The following is a 12,002-nucleotide window of genomic DNA, read 5'->3' as shown; positions in this document are numbered from 1 at the left end:
TATAGTTTTTATATATTCACAAAGTTGTGCATCACCATTATCTAATTACAAAATGTTTCTATCATCCCAAATAAGAAACTCATATCCACTTAGCAAGCACTCCCCATTTCCCTCTCCCCCCAGGCCCTGGCAACCACTACTTTACTTTCTTGCTCCATGGATTTGCTTACTCTGGACATTTCATACAAATAAAATAATATAATATGACTTTGATGTTTTCAAGGTTCATCCAGGTTGTACCATGAATAAGTACTCCATTCCTTTTTTTGGCTGAATGGTATTTCATTGCACGGATATACCACATTTTGTTTATCCATTCATCAGCTGATGGACATATAGGCTGTTTCTACCTTTTTGCTATTATGAATAATGTTGCTATGAACATCTGTGTAGAAGTTTTTGTGTAAACATATTTTTCTCTTGGTTATATATCTAGGAAAAGAGTTGCTGGGTCAAATGGTCACTCTATTTTTTTTTTTTAATTTTTATTTATTTATGATAGTCACACAGAGAGAGAGAGGCAGAGACATAGGCAGAGGGAGAAGCAGGCTCCATGCACCGGGAGCCCGACGTGGGATTCGATCCTGGGTCTCCAGGATCGCGCCCTGGGCCAAAGGCAGGCGCTAAACCGCTGCGCCACCCAGGGATCCCTCACTCTATTTTTAACCTCTGAGGAACTCTCAAATTGCTTTCCAATATGGCTGGACTATTTTACAGTCCCACCAGCAGTTAGGAGGGGGCCAATTTCTCCACATTTTTATCAACACTTACTATTGTCTATTTTCTTTTATTACAGCTATTCTCATGGGTGTGAAGTGGCAAAAAAAAGTTCTTTTACTCAAACATTTGTTAATCCAACATTTTACTGACACGAAAATGTCCTCGGGGTAGATTGTTTTATAAACATAAGTGTATAAAACGTGTGAAATCAATATCTATTTTGTATGCTAACTAGGGAACACACGACACTGCATTACCAAAATAAATTCTAGGTAAGTCATTTAGAATGTGATATTGATCTTTAAAATTGCTTTGAAAAGATTAAACTGCAAAGTTTGCTTTTTTATGGATTCAAGACATTGTGGGTAATCAATGCCAACTCTAAATAGGAAATTACAGGCTCAGCTTTTTGCTCCACCTGTTCTTATTCACTACACAGCATTAGAAAGTCACTTTTAGCACTATTACTCTTATCCTTTATTGAGAAGTTAAATAACAATAGGTATCTCCTAGAAATTTGAGAACACTAAGTTTAATAAATTGACACTTCTATAAGTCAAATGATAATTCTAAAGTACTAATTTATTCCTGTGTTGTTTATACAATGAAATAATTTGCCTCCAGTTTAGATGCCTATGTAAAAATTCTGAATTTGTTAAAGTGAGCTGTGACGATGCTGAAGAAACAGCTGCAAAAGCAGTTCCAGCATGAGGATCAGGTGATGAAAAGAGTGAGCACTGCGATCTCAGGTAATTCCTGCTTGCTTGTTTTGGTGATATAACCTGTCACATTTTACTTTATTGATTCTGATTTCTCATCTTATCCTCATAAGGTGAACGGACATCTTATTTGAATGAAGTCATTATTATTCACATGTTAACAACTTTATGTTTGACAATCTGATTCAGCACAGTAACCCTGAGAGGTCAAATTTCCTATAAAGAGATAGAAGGAGAGAAGTTAAAAGGCAAAAAACATCTGTAAAAAAGGGAGCTACAGACATGCTGACCCATAAGAAATGTTTGCAGGCTATGGTGAAGTAATTCCAAGTAGCATGGTATGTTCTGCAATGCTGAGAAACAACTGTAGGAGAAAGATCAACATCAACATGCTATTCAATTCTCAGAAATGGTAGAACTCGGGATCCCTGGGTGGCGCAGCGGTTTGACGCCTGCCTTTGGCCCAGGGCGCGATCCTGGAGACCCGGGATCGAATCCCACATCAGGCTCCCGGTGCATGGAGCCTGCTTCTCCCTCTGCCTGTGTCTCTGCCTCTCTCTCTCTCTCTCTGTGACTATCATAAATAAAAAAAAAAAAAAAAAAAAAAGAAATGGTAGAACTCATTTGAATAAAAGCACTGTATAAAACACTAAATAACAACAGGTTTTTAAAAAATAATATTTACTTATTTTAGAGAGAGCATGAGTCGACGGGCCGAGGGAGAGGTTGAGAGAAGCTCAAGCAGACTCCGTACTGAGCATGGAGATGGAAGCCACTCAAGATCCTGAGGTCACGACCTTCACTGAAACCAAGAGTTGGACGCTTAACCGACTATGCCACCCAGGTGCCCCAATAACAACAAGATTTTATAACCGTATTTATAGGAGTAGTCTTTACATATACACTATGATGAAAGTTTTGCTCATTACACTCTGATTATTAAGCCAAGAAATGCATATGGTTTATTTCCAACTCTATCAACAAGTTTATTGTTGGATAAAAAGGTGAAGGACCTATATAATTAACCTTTTATTTAATGTCAGTTTTTTTATGCCCCCAAGAAACAACTGATCTTTGAATTTTGTACACAAAATGTTCATGGCTATCTCAATGTTAAAACTGGATATTTAGATAACTGAACCCAGTTATCTATTCTCATTTGGTAGATAGCCATCCTAAGGTAAAATACCCAAAATAGATTATATTCAGTGGTGAAGTTCCTGTAATCATCAGGACCAGGAAGCAGTCCTTCCATTAAGAAGTTTTAAGAGCTTGTCCAATCTGGAAGGAAGGCAGTGCAGCAGTTGAGGCAAGGCATTTGTCTGTGTGCCAGAGGACAACTGTGTGTAGACAGAATATAGGAAGTAAAATCTGCACAAGGAAGATTGGCAAAAGAAGCTAAGCAAAGTAACAGGATTTTCAGTGTCTGGCAAGGGTTTAGGGAAGGATTTTTAGTAGTCAGGCACTAGGTGGATTAACTGAGAGAAAGAGAAAGGATTCAAAGGTATTCTGGGTCAACACAGAGAAAATACTGTGGGACTCAGAAAAATACAAAGGAGTAGATAGTCATGGCTGGACCACTATCCTTTGTGTGAGGAGGATATCTCATTATAAAATTTAAAAGTAAATGGGGCAGAGGCTGCTGATAAACTTGCACGTAAAGGGAACACTTTGAAACAGAGATGCACTGGAGTCTCCAGATAGGAAGCCTTTGGTGGATTTTGCTGTGAGAAATTGGAGTTGACAGGGGCTGATATCTCTAGTCAACTGAGAATCCATCTTACATAGGTGGGCTACCAATCCCCCAATCCCATTCTATTTTGCTGTCTCAGACTTTTCTTTGTCCTTTTTTTTGGAAAGATTTATCTGTTCACTTGAGAGAGAGAGAGAGAGAGAGAGAAACACACCACAGCAGACTCCTTGCTGAGCTCAGAGCTGAATGCAGGGGGCCAATTCCATGACCCCAAGATCATGACCCAAGCCGAAACCAAGAGTTAGTCGCTCAACCCACCGTGCTATCCAGGGGCCCCTTCCTCTTTATTCTTTTAATAGGGCCTCTCTGATTTGATGATCCTTTTCAAATTATTCATTTTGGTTGAGCTAATAACTAATCCACGCCTTGAATAATCTTTGTGCCTGCTATTTCTAATTCCCAGGGGATAAGACTCATTCTTTTTACAAAGAATTTTGGTTGTGTTTCTAGACCTGTACCACATGTATTTCTAAACTGTATAACATGTCCAAAATGCCTCTGAATAAATTACTGAATAAATAACCAAACCATAAGATTCACTTACTCCAACTAAGAATTGAGGAAAAAACCTGTTTTTTTTTTTTTTTTTTTTGGATTTTTTGCTCCTATGACTGAGAAAAAGCTAATTGTCTTAGGTTAAAGATACAAAATCCTTGAGTTTTTAATTATGTCTAAAGTTTTTTTTTCCTCTGGTTCCAACAGTATATATCTGTGTGTGTGTATATATACACACACACATACATATATAGAACAGTACATTAACTAGATTTCTACCAAGTACATATTTAAAGCATACTAAAAGTGAGGCACAGGAAGACACAATACTTTTTTACAAAAGTATATTTTAAATTTATTCTTTTAAAATTGCTATTTTATATAGGGCTAACTTTCCATTAACCAAAATATTTCATTCATTAACATCAAATTCATTTAAAAATACTTACTGCACACCTGTGTTAGGTATTAATTATTAGATACCAATGAACCACAAACAGCATCACTGAGGGGTGCCTGGGTGGCTCAGCTGGTTAACAGGATGAGTGCAAGTATTTCATAGGACTGGGAAAAAGATACTTATTTGAACAAATAATTCTGTTATTGTTTAGAAAATAGTTTTGAGGGGTGTCTGGGTGGCTCTGTTGGTTAAGTGTCTGACTCTTGGTTTTGGTTCAGATCATAATCTCATGGGTCCTGAGATGGATCGTTACATATCAGGTTCTGTGCTCAGTGAGGAGTCTGCTTAAAGATTCTCTTTCTCTGCCACTCCTCCCACTCCTGCGTTTTCTCTCTCTCTCTCTCTCAAATAAATAAATAAATAAATAAATCCTTAAAAATAAATAAATTAAAAAATATTTTGATTCATTTTTATACTGAGGTAATTAAAAAGTCACATAAGAAATGTCCTTTCACCATTTACAGTTGGTGTCTTTTTAAAAAAGTCTTTTAAATGTTTATACTGATTATATAATAAAAGACAAATATCATTCATAAGCTCATAATGATAACTGCTGTTTATATCTATATATATTTCTTATCTTCTCTGCACAAGTAAACATTTTCAAATTTATTTTCAATTCTGTAAGAAATTTATCAAATCCATTCTTAGGGCAAAAGCTTCAAATATTACAGATAAAGAATAAAGATTTTTTCATTACCACTCTCAAATCCATTTCTCCTTTTAGAGATAAATATCATTATCAATTTTCTGTGTATTTTTCTAGATTTTTTTAAACAACGTACATGTATTATACACAGAAGGATATATCCATTTCCTCTTACTTTAAAAAAAATGGCATTGTGTCACAAATACCCTGTAAATTCCTTTTTTCACTTAAGAGTATGTTTTCAGATCTTTCCCTGTCAGTACCTCATTACTTTCATTTGCTACACAGGAGATCACAATGCAGACAAAATTATTTAATTAATATCACTCCATTTATTTAATTCTAAGCTGATGAATATTCAATTCTTTCTAATTTTTAAAAATTAAATCTAGTATTTTCAAGATCATCCAAATAATGCCTCCTATGCACAAGTGAATGTTTCTCTAAGAGTGATATCATGAATTGGAATTGTGTCAAAAGATTTTAAGTTTTAATAGATTCTGCCCAATTTTCCTCCCAAATAGCAATATAAATTTAAAATATTACCAGAAGTATATGAAATATGGTTTATCTACATCCTCACCAATCTTTGATATTATATGTTTACTATGCTCTTTATATATGTAAATCACACCTTCACATAGAATTTGATATCCTTGTTTTTGCTGATTCTTTTTTAAAGATTTTATTATTTTATTCATGAGAGACAACAGGAAGAGTGAGAGGGAGAGATAGAGAGAGAGAGAGAGAGAAAGAGAGAGAGGCAGAGGGAGAAGCAGGGCAGAGACACAGGCAGAGGGAGAGGTAGGTTCCACGCAGGGAGCCTGGTGTGGAACTCCATCCCAGGTCTCCTGGATCACACCCTGAGCGGAAGGTGGCGCTAAACCATAGAGCCACCCAGGCAGCCCCTTGCTGATAAAACTTAAAAAGCTTTTATACTATTAAACCCCTTTCATAAGCATTATTATTGGCCCCATAATTTTCCATTAAGTATTTCTCTATTGTTAGACATTTCATCTCTCCCCAATTTCTTAACCTAATTTTTTACACCAAATAGTAGCACACAGTTTATTCACCCACACAATGCGATGGGTTTTATTCTGAATAACGTCTGAATTTCTGAACCAAAATACATCTTTGAAGGAATAAGGCCTTTCCAGTTGATGGCTGCTCCAAGGACTATGCTTGTAAAGCAGTCCTATTGACTAAAACCAGTACAGTAGAGAGAAGTATAAGAGCCCCAAACATGTCTACTTTAGTGCAGGGTATTCTCATTTGGATCCATATATTCTGATGTGTTTCTTTTAAAAATATAAACTTGACTCATTTACTTACGTATACATATAGATATGTATTACAGATATATCTAAAATCACATAAGGATATTTACATTTATATAAAAAGAAAAAGAAAAGAAAAAGTGTAAATCCTAAAAAAAAAATGGTTTCACTATAGCTAAAGATATCTGGGAAAAGGAAAGCTAGAGAAAAAAGTTAGTTGTTTTTGTGTTACGTGATTTGACTAAAAAATAATTTTACTACATGCAACTCAAAAGTTTTTGATACAGGCAAATTAAAAAATGAAACATTACCTTTGATACAAATAATTCTGGCTCAAATATATCTTACTTCTCACAATAAAGTATTATTAGCCAAGCAAGGGATGAAGTATATATCATCAATGTCTAGTAGAATAAATCTTGGTTGGTTAGTTCTTTAAAATTCTGAAACATTTGAAAGACTTCTGATTCCAAGAATAATAAGCACTGTTGTTGTACCACACTCAATCTATAATTCCTAATTGGTACTTCAAAAAAGCAAAAACAAAACAAAAGCAAAAAACCCCACCCCCCCAAAACCTCTGAAATACACAAAATCAAAACAAAACAAAAAACTCCCAAAGAAATAACAAACTCCACACTGAGGAGGGCACTTGATGGGATGAGCACTGGGTGTTATACCATATGTGGGCAAATCAAACTTCAGAAAAAAAAAAAAGAAAGAAAGAAAGAAAGAAAGAGAAAAGAAAAGAAATAACAAATCCCAGAAAACTTAATATATGTTAGAGTACACATCTGAAATTGCTTTCTTTTCATTGATATTAAAATAGAAAATGTTATTTAAATATTAAAATAGAAATTGCTTTTTAAGAGATTTTATTTGTTGTTCTGCCAAATGTTTTCTCTGTTTTTATCATCTTGATATTACTAAATTTTAAAATATGTATCTTGATACTGAATGAAAACTGTTTTTAATGAAAATCAGGAGAACAATTACTTAAGTTAAAAAATATGAATATAAAATTACAAAGAATCAGAGTTCTGGTAACTCTGATCTTTTCCTTTCAGTTGTGAAATTCTCTAAGCCAAAGAGAAACCAGATAGAGAAAAGTTATAAAAATAGCCATCAATGTTGCAACAATGGTTACTACAGGACAAGAGAAAAGAATTTAAAGGTACTGGGGTATTTCTCCAAATGTTTCTGCCATTTCAATTTCTTCAACAAGTTCACTTCTCAGCTGTAAGACTACATCTGTCATTTTTGGCTTACAGACTAATTCTTAAATGAATGTGAGAAATCTTTTTTTGCTGGGTTAAAAACGCTGAGTATGTTTAACAACTGCACCATGGATTTATAAGAATTTCAAGCATCCATTTAGAGTAATTCAATGCATCTATCATATCATGATCAAATAAAATATGTAATGTCATTAATAAATAATATGCAGTAATGTTTGGCCATCTTATAAAGGCAAAAAATAGGTGCTGCAGGTATGTGAGGATAAAAGTACTTAAGTGAAATAAATGAGAGGAATGTAGCCTTAAAATAAATCAAAGCATACATAAGATAAAATTAGAGTGAAATATTTTATAATAGTGTTTGAATGGGCAGCTATTTTCCCTTATGTGGCAACGTGACACTTAAAATTCAGCTTGAATCATCCTCTGAACCAAGAGTATTTATTATATCAGTGCTTTACAACACTCAAAACTATTTCCTGCTGCCTTTAGCATATACTGCAGAGTGTTAGGATACATTTTAAAAAATCAAAATATATAAAACTGAATCTAAAATAGTCATAAGATCTATTTTCCTCTTGATTTTGCTTTGAACCTAAAAACTGCTCTTAGAAAAAAAACTCACAAGAATAAGTACTTTTAGAGGATGCTTTTATGGAGTAATGTCAAGTATGAACAGTAGCGGGATAGAAGCTAATCATAGTTTTGTCTTATTTTTCCAAAATACATAGCTCAAAGAAAAGAAATCAACTTATTATGGTTAACACACAAAGTACTGAATAAGGCAAAAAGGGATATAAAAAATGTTTATTCAGACCAACTTCCTATGAGCAGGCAAATGCTATAAATCTTAACACAGAACTGTACTAAGAATGGGCTATAGAATTCCATGAGGACTTTAAAGAAACTCCTGAATAGGGATCTATGGACCAGAGTCCTAGGACTTCAAACCCAGATAGTTTGGTAACAGAGCTGGCAGGAATTTTTTCTTTTCTAAGGGCGAGGATGACCCCTAAGCTTAATTTTATCTAGCCCAACCAAGGATAACCATCAGAACCCCTTGTGGAACTTCTAAGAATATTCTAGGTGTCATGCATAGCCCCACCTCAGACCTACTGAATCAAAATCCCTGAGGACAGACTTGGGAATGTTGAGTTCTGAGTGATTCAAAGAGCAAATATATGGAAAATGCTGACACAGTGCCTTGTACAATTAAAAAAAAAAGAAGTTCCTTGAGTGCTAGAATGTTGCTTAATGCATCTTTGGATTCTTAGGATCTAGTGTATAAGCTTTTAATGAATATTTACTGCATTAAAGAATGGAGTCCTATTAACCATTTTTAGATGTTATAAAATTTAAATTACTAAATAGGTTCAAGCCAGGGTAAAAAACACTAAAGTATCACAAATTAATTTGATGAGGGGTAGTCTTTTTTCTGAAGTATGACAAAACCAGTGAATTAACATGATGATTACTTCCAGGGTTAGGTGTCAGCGTAAGATGAAAACAAATTACAGGGAGTGAGGAAAAAGAAACCAAAATGATTATAGGATAGGTACAGCTGAGCTAAGAAAGATTAAAGTTTCTAAAAATGTACACTTTGGTTAATGACTAAGGTGTAGAAGGAGACATGACAACATCCTAAATATTTTAAATACAGAAATGCAAAAGAGGAAGCAAAGTTAGTGTGATATGACAATGTGAAACACCTAAATTCTGTAATGAGTTAAAGTAATTGCAAAAAGTACACACAATTTTAGGAATGTAAAAGCAATTCAGTAGCCTACCCACAAGAATGTAATGAAGTCAATCACTAGGGCATAAAAATAAAACAGAAACGAAGAAGAAAAACATAAGACAATAATGAGAAGAACTAAATCACTTTGATAGGTGTACTTCCCCACTCTAAGTTACTAAATAACCACTTAACTAGTTTTTCTGTAAACCACTAGCTTGGGATTTTCAAACAAGTAGATATAAAATACAGTGTTATGCCAGGTTACAGTTAACACATCATATTATAATCAGATTTTTATTTTCTACAGCTATTCATCAAATGAGAAAGCTTACAAGATTCCACAAAATGTCTGTGTACCTAGGTATTTATTTAACAATCTGTTTATGGCTATATACAAACAGGTCAGAGTAAACATGAAATAATAAAGTACCCAATATAATCAAAGAAACTCAATAAATATTAATTGAAGGAAAAAATAAACATTTTAAGAATCTCTGATTATTATTTTGAAGAAATGCCTTTTCTTCTTAAATATTTTCTTAGCCCTCAGTCTTCTTATATTTTCCTTGTTTCCCCATCCCAGAAAGTCTTGCTCCTCTTCTCTAGGCTGGTTGAAAGTCAGTGCTCTTATTATTGCCCTGCCTCCTCTTCTTTTTCTCTCACTTGCTTTATTATTTTTTTTTTCTCACTTGCTTTTGGAACCAAGATCCAAAGAAGTGATTGTGAGAGGCTTGTAATCAATATTCAGAGATGAACCCTAAAGGTATACATGAAGAGAAACATCAAAGAGACCAACACAAAGGAGAAAAGCCTAACATTCTGGTGTCTTTTTTTTTTTTAAGATTTATTTATTTATTCATTCAGAGAGAGCGAGAGAGAGGCAGAGACACAGGCAGAGGGAGAAGCAGGCCCCATGCAGGAAGCCCGATGCAGGACTCAATCCCGGGTCTCCAGGATCACACCCCAAGCTGCAGGCGGCACTAAACCTCTGCGCCACCGGGGCTGCCCAACATTCTGGTGTCTTAGGTTTGTATTTGTTTTCCGTGTATATATATATATATATATATATATATATATATATATATATATATATATTTTCATTTAATCATCTCCAAAACTCTACCAAAGAATTTAGTACTATGCTCTTTTTAGAGATAACTGAGACACAGAAAAGTTAATCTGCCTAAGGAAGTAGCATTGCTGGAATCTGTATTCAAGATTGCCTCAAATTTCTGGGCTCTTACACTTTAACATACTGTATCCAAGAGAGAAAGAAATATTTTTAAAAAGTTAAACAAAAGCTTGTGCCAAAAACACATCCACAATGTTCAGCAACATGCCATTGGCAGGTAAATGAGGACAATCTGAGATAATTGAAGGAGAAAGAGGCTAGAGACAAAGAACACGACTGAAAGGTGGACAAAGATGAAAACTGGTAAGGGCTCTCCGCAAAAAGAATAAAACACACAAAGGCTCTATGTGGGCAGAGGAAAACCTGTGCTTTAGGCCAGAAGTTCAAGGAGGGTGGAAGGTCATTAAGGGTGTGATGGTTGTCAGAGAAGGAAGCCAAGACAGGTTATTTCCCTTTGCTTTGGCTCTGTAGCTTACTGATACAGCTGGGAATGAAAAGAAGAGAAGGCCTTTCCTTCAAAATTATCCTTAAAACAAAAAAGGTATTACTTTTTTGAGTTCTTACAAAATCTCTCTCCCTGAGTATTCTCTCCCTGAAATACAAAACACTATTTAGGGAAGACAAATTGGCTTGCAAAAACCATAATCAGTGCAAATTTTGAATGCTGATATTGTTCATTTGAAGGAATATATAAACATAAAAATAAAGACATTTAAAATAGATTAAATAAATATTTCTAGGATACAGCTTCCCAACTACACTGGAAACAGGTTTAAAGATTATTTTAAAAAGATATCTAAATCAATCGCATTTTGAAGATCACAAACATGCCAAAAGAAGAGAAACAAAAACTTTCCCTAATTATTTGAAGGGGTACTTGTGGCTAAAGATAAAAATCCAGTGACAGAATCATCATCAAGGGATTCAAACAGTGAAAAAATAACAAAAGCAGTAAAGGTGATATATTTTGGAAAACTGTGTAGGATAATTCAGAAAGTGCCTTAGATGATCCTGAAGGTTCATGTGACGAGACTGAAGGGTATTTGTTTACATAGTGTAATTTTGAATGTTTACATATAACTATAGTAAGCAAGGATTCTGAAGCCAGATGTGTGGGTTCAAATTCTACACCTGCGCCTTACTACCTGTCTGTCTCAGTTTCCATATCTGTATCATGGTAATGAAAACAATTTCATCATATGAGGATTAAATGAATTAATATTAGTAAAATACTTAAAACTGCTGGTAGAGTAAGTACTACTATGTTAGTGGTTGCTGAATAAAATTAAATATTCAAGATAGCCAAATCCTTAAAAAAAAAAAAAAAAGCCTATTGTGGGAAAAATGATAGGTGACCTCAGATGTTTTCTTGGCCAAACAGTTCTATTTTTCAGTCTGGTCAAGAGGTCTCATCATGTTTCATATTTTTTCCTATGAAGAGTGATGTGTTCTAATTGTTTAAAATATGGACATTTTGGAAGCACAGAGTTTGGTTTTTCTTCCAGTTAGTGGAATGTTAACAAGTTAATCTCACCAAGAAATAGAACTATGTCTTCAAAGTCAAATAACTTCCCATTTACTCAGCTAAAGAAATAAATGAGGAACATCACTGTTGATATCAAGGAAGGAAATCTACAAATAGTGACCTATCTGCTCAGGTTTGTGAACAGTTGTTGAGAGAGACATGGATAACTAGTTAGTGACCCCTGCTACTTAACTTAAGCTGCTGAAAAGCTGGCATAAATGCTTTAGATAAATGGGTCTGCAAACTTTCTCTGTAAAAGGCCATAGAGTAAAATTTTAATTTTAGGTTTTGCA

The 12,002-nt window shown here is 34.4% G+C and overlaps 1 protein-coding gene across 9 annotated transcripts in view; it reads right to left on the bottom strand.

Annotated features, from left to right (window-relative positions):
- PIBF1 (progesterone immunomodulatory binding factor 1) overlaps positions 1-12,002 on the bottom strand; it is a 197,848-nt gene that overhangs the window by 87,030 nt on the left and 98,816 nt on the right. The window lies entirely within an intron of this gene.

This window comes from Canis lupus, chromosome 22 (assembly GCF_011100685.1).
Source record: "Canis lupus familiaris isolate Mischka breed German Shepherd chromosome 22, alternate assembly UU_Cfam_GSD_1.0, whole genome shotgun sequence".
Taxonomy (NCBI): Eukaryota; Metazoa; Chordata; class Mammalia; order Carnivora; family Canidae; genus Canis; species Canis lupus.
Note: the sequence above shows the minus strand (reverse complement) of the source record. Positions and strands in the feature narration are given on the sequence as shown.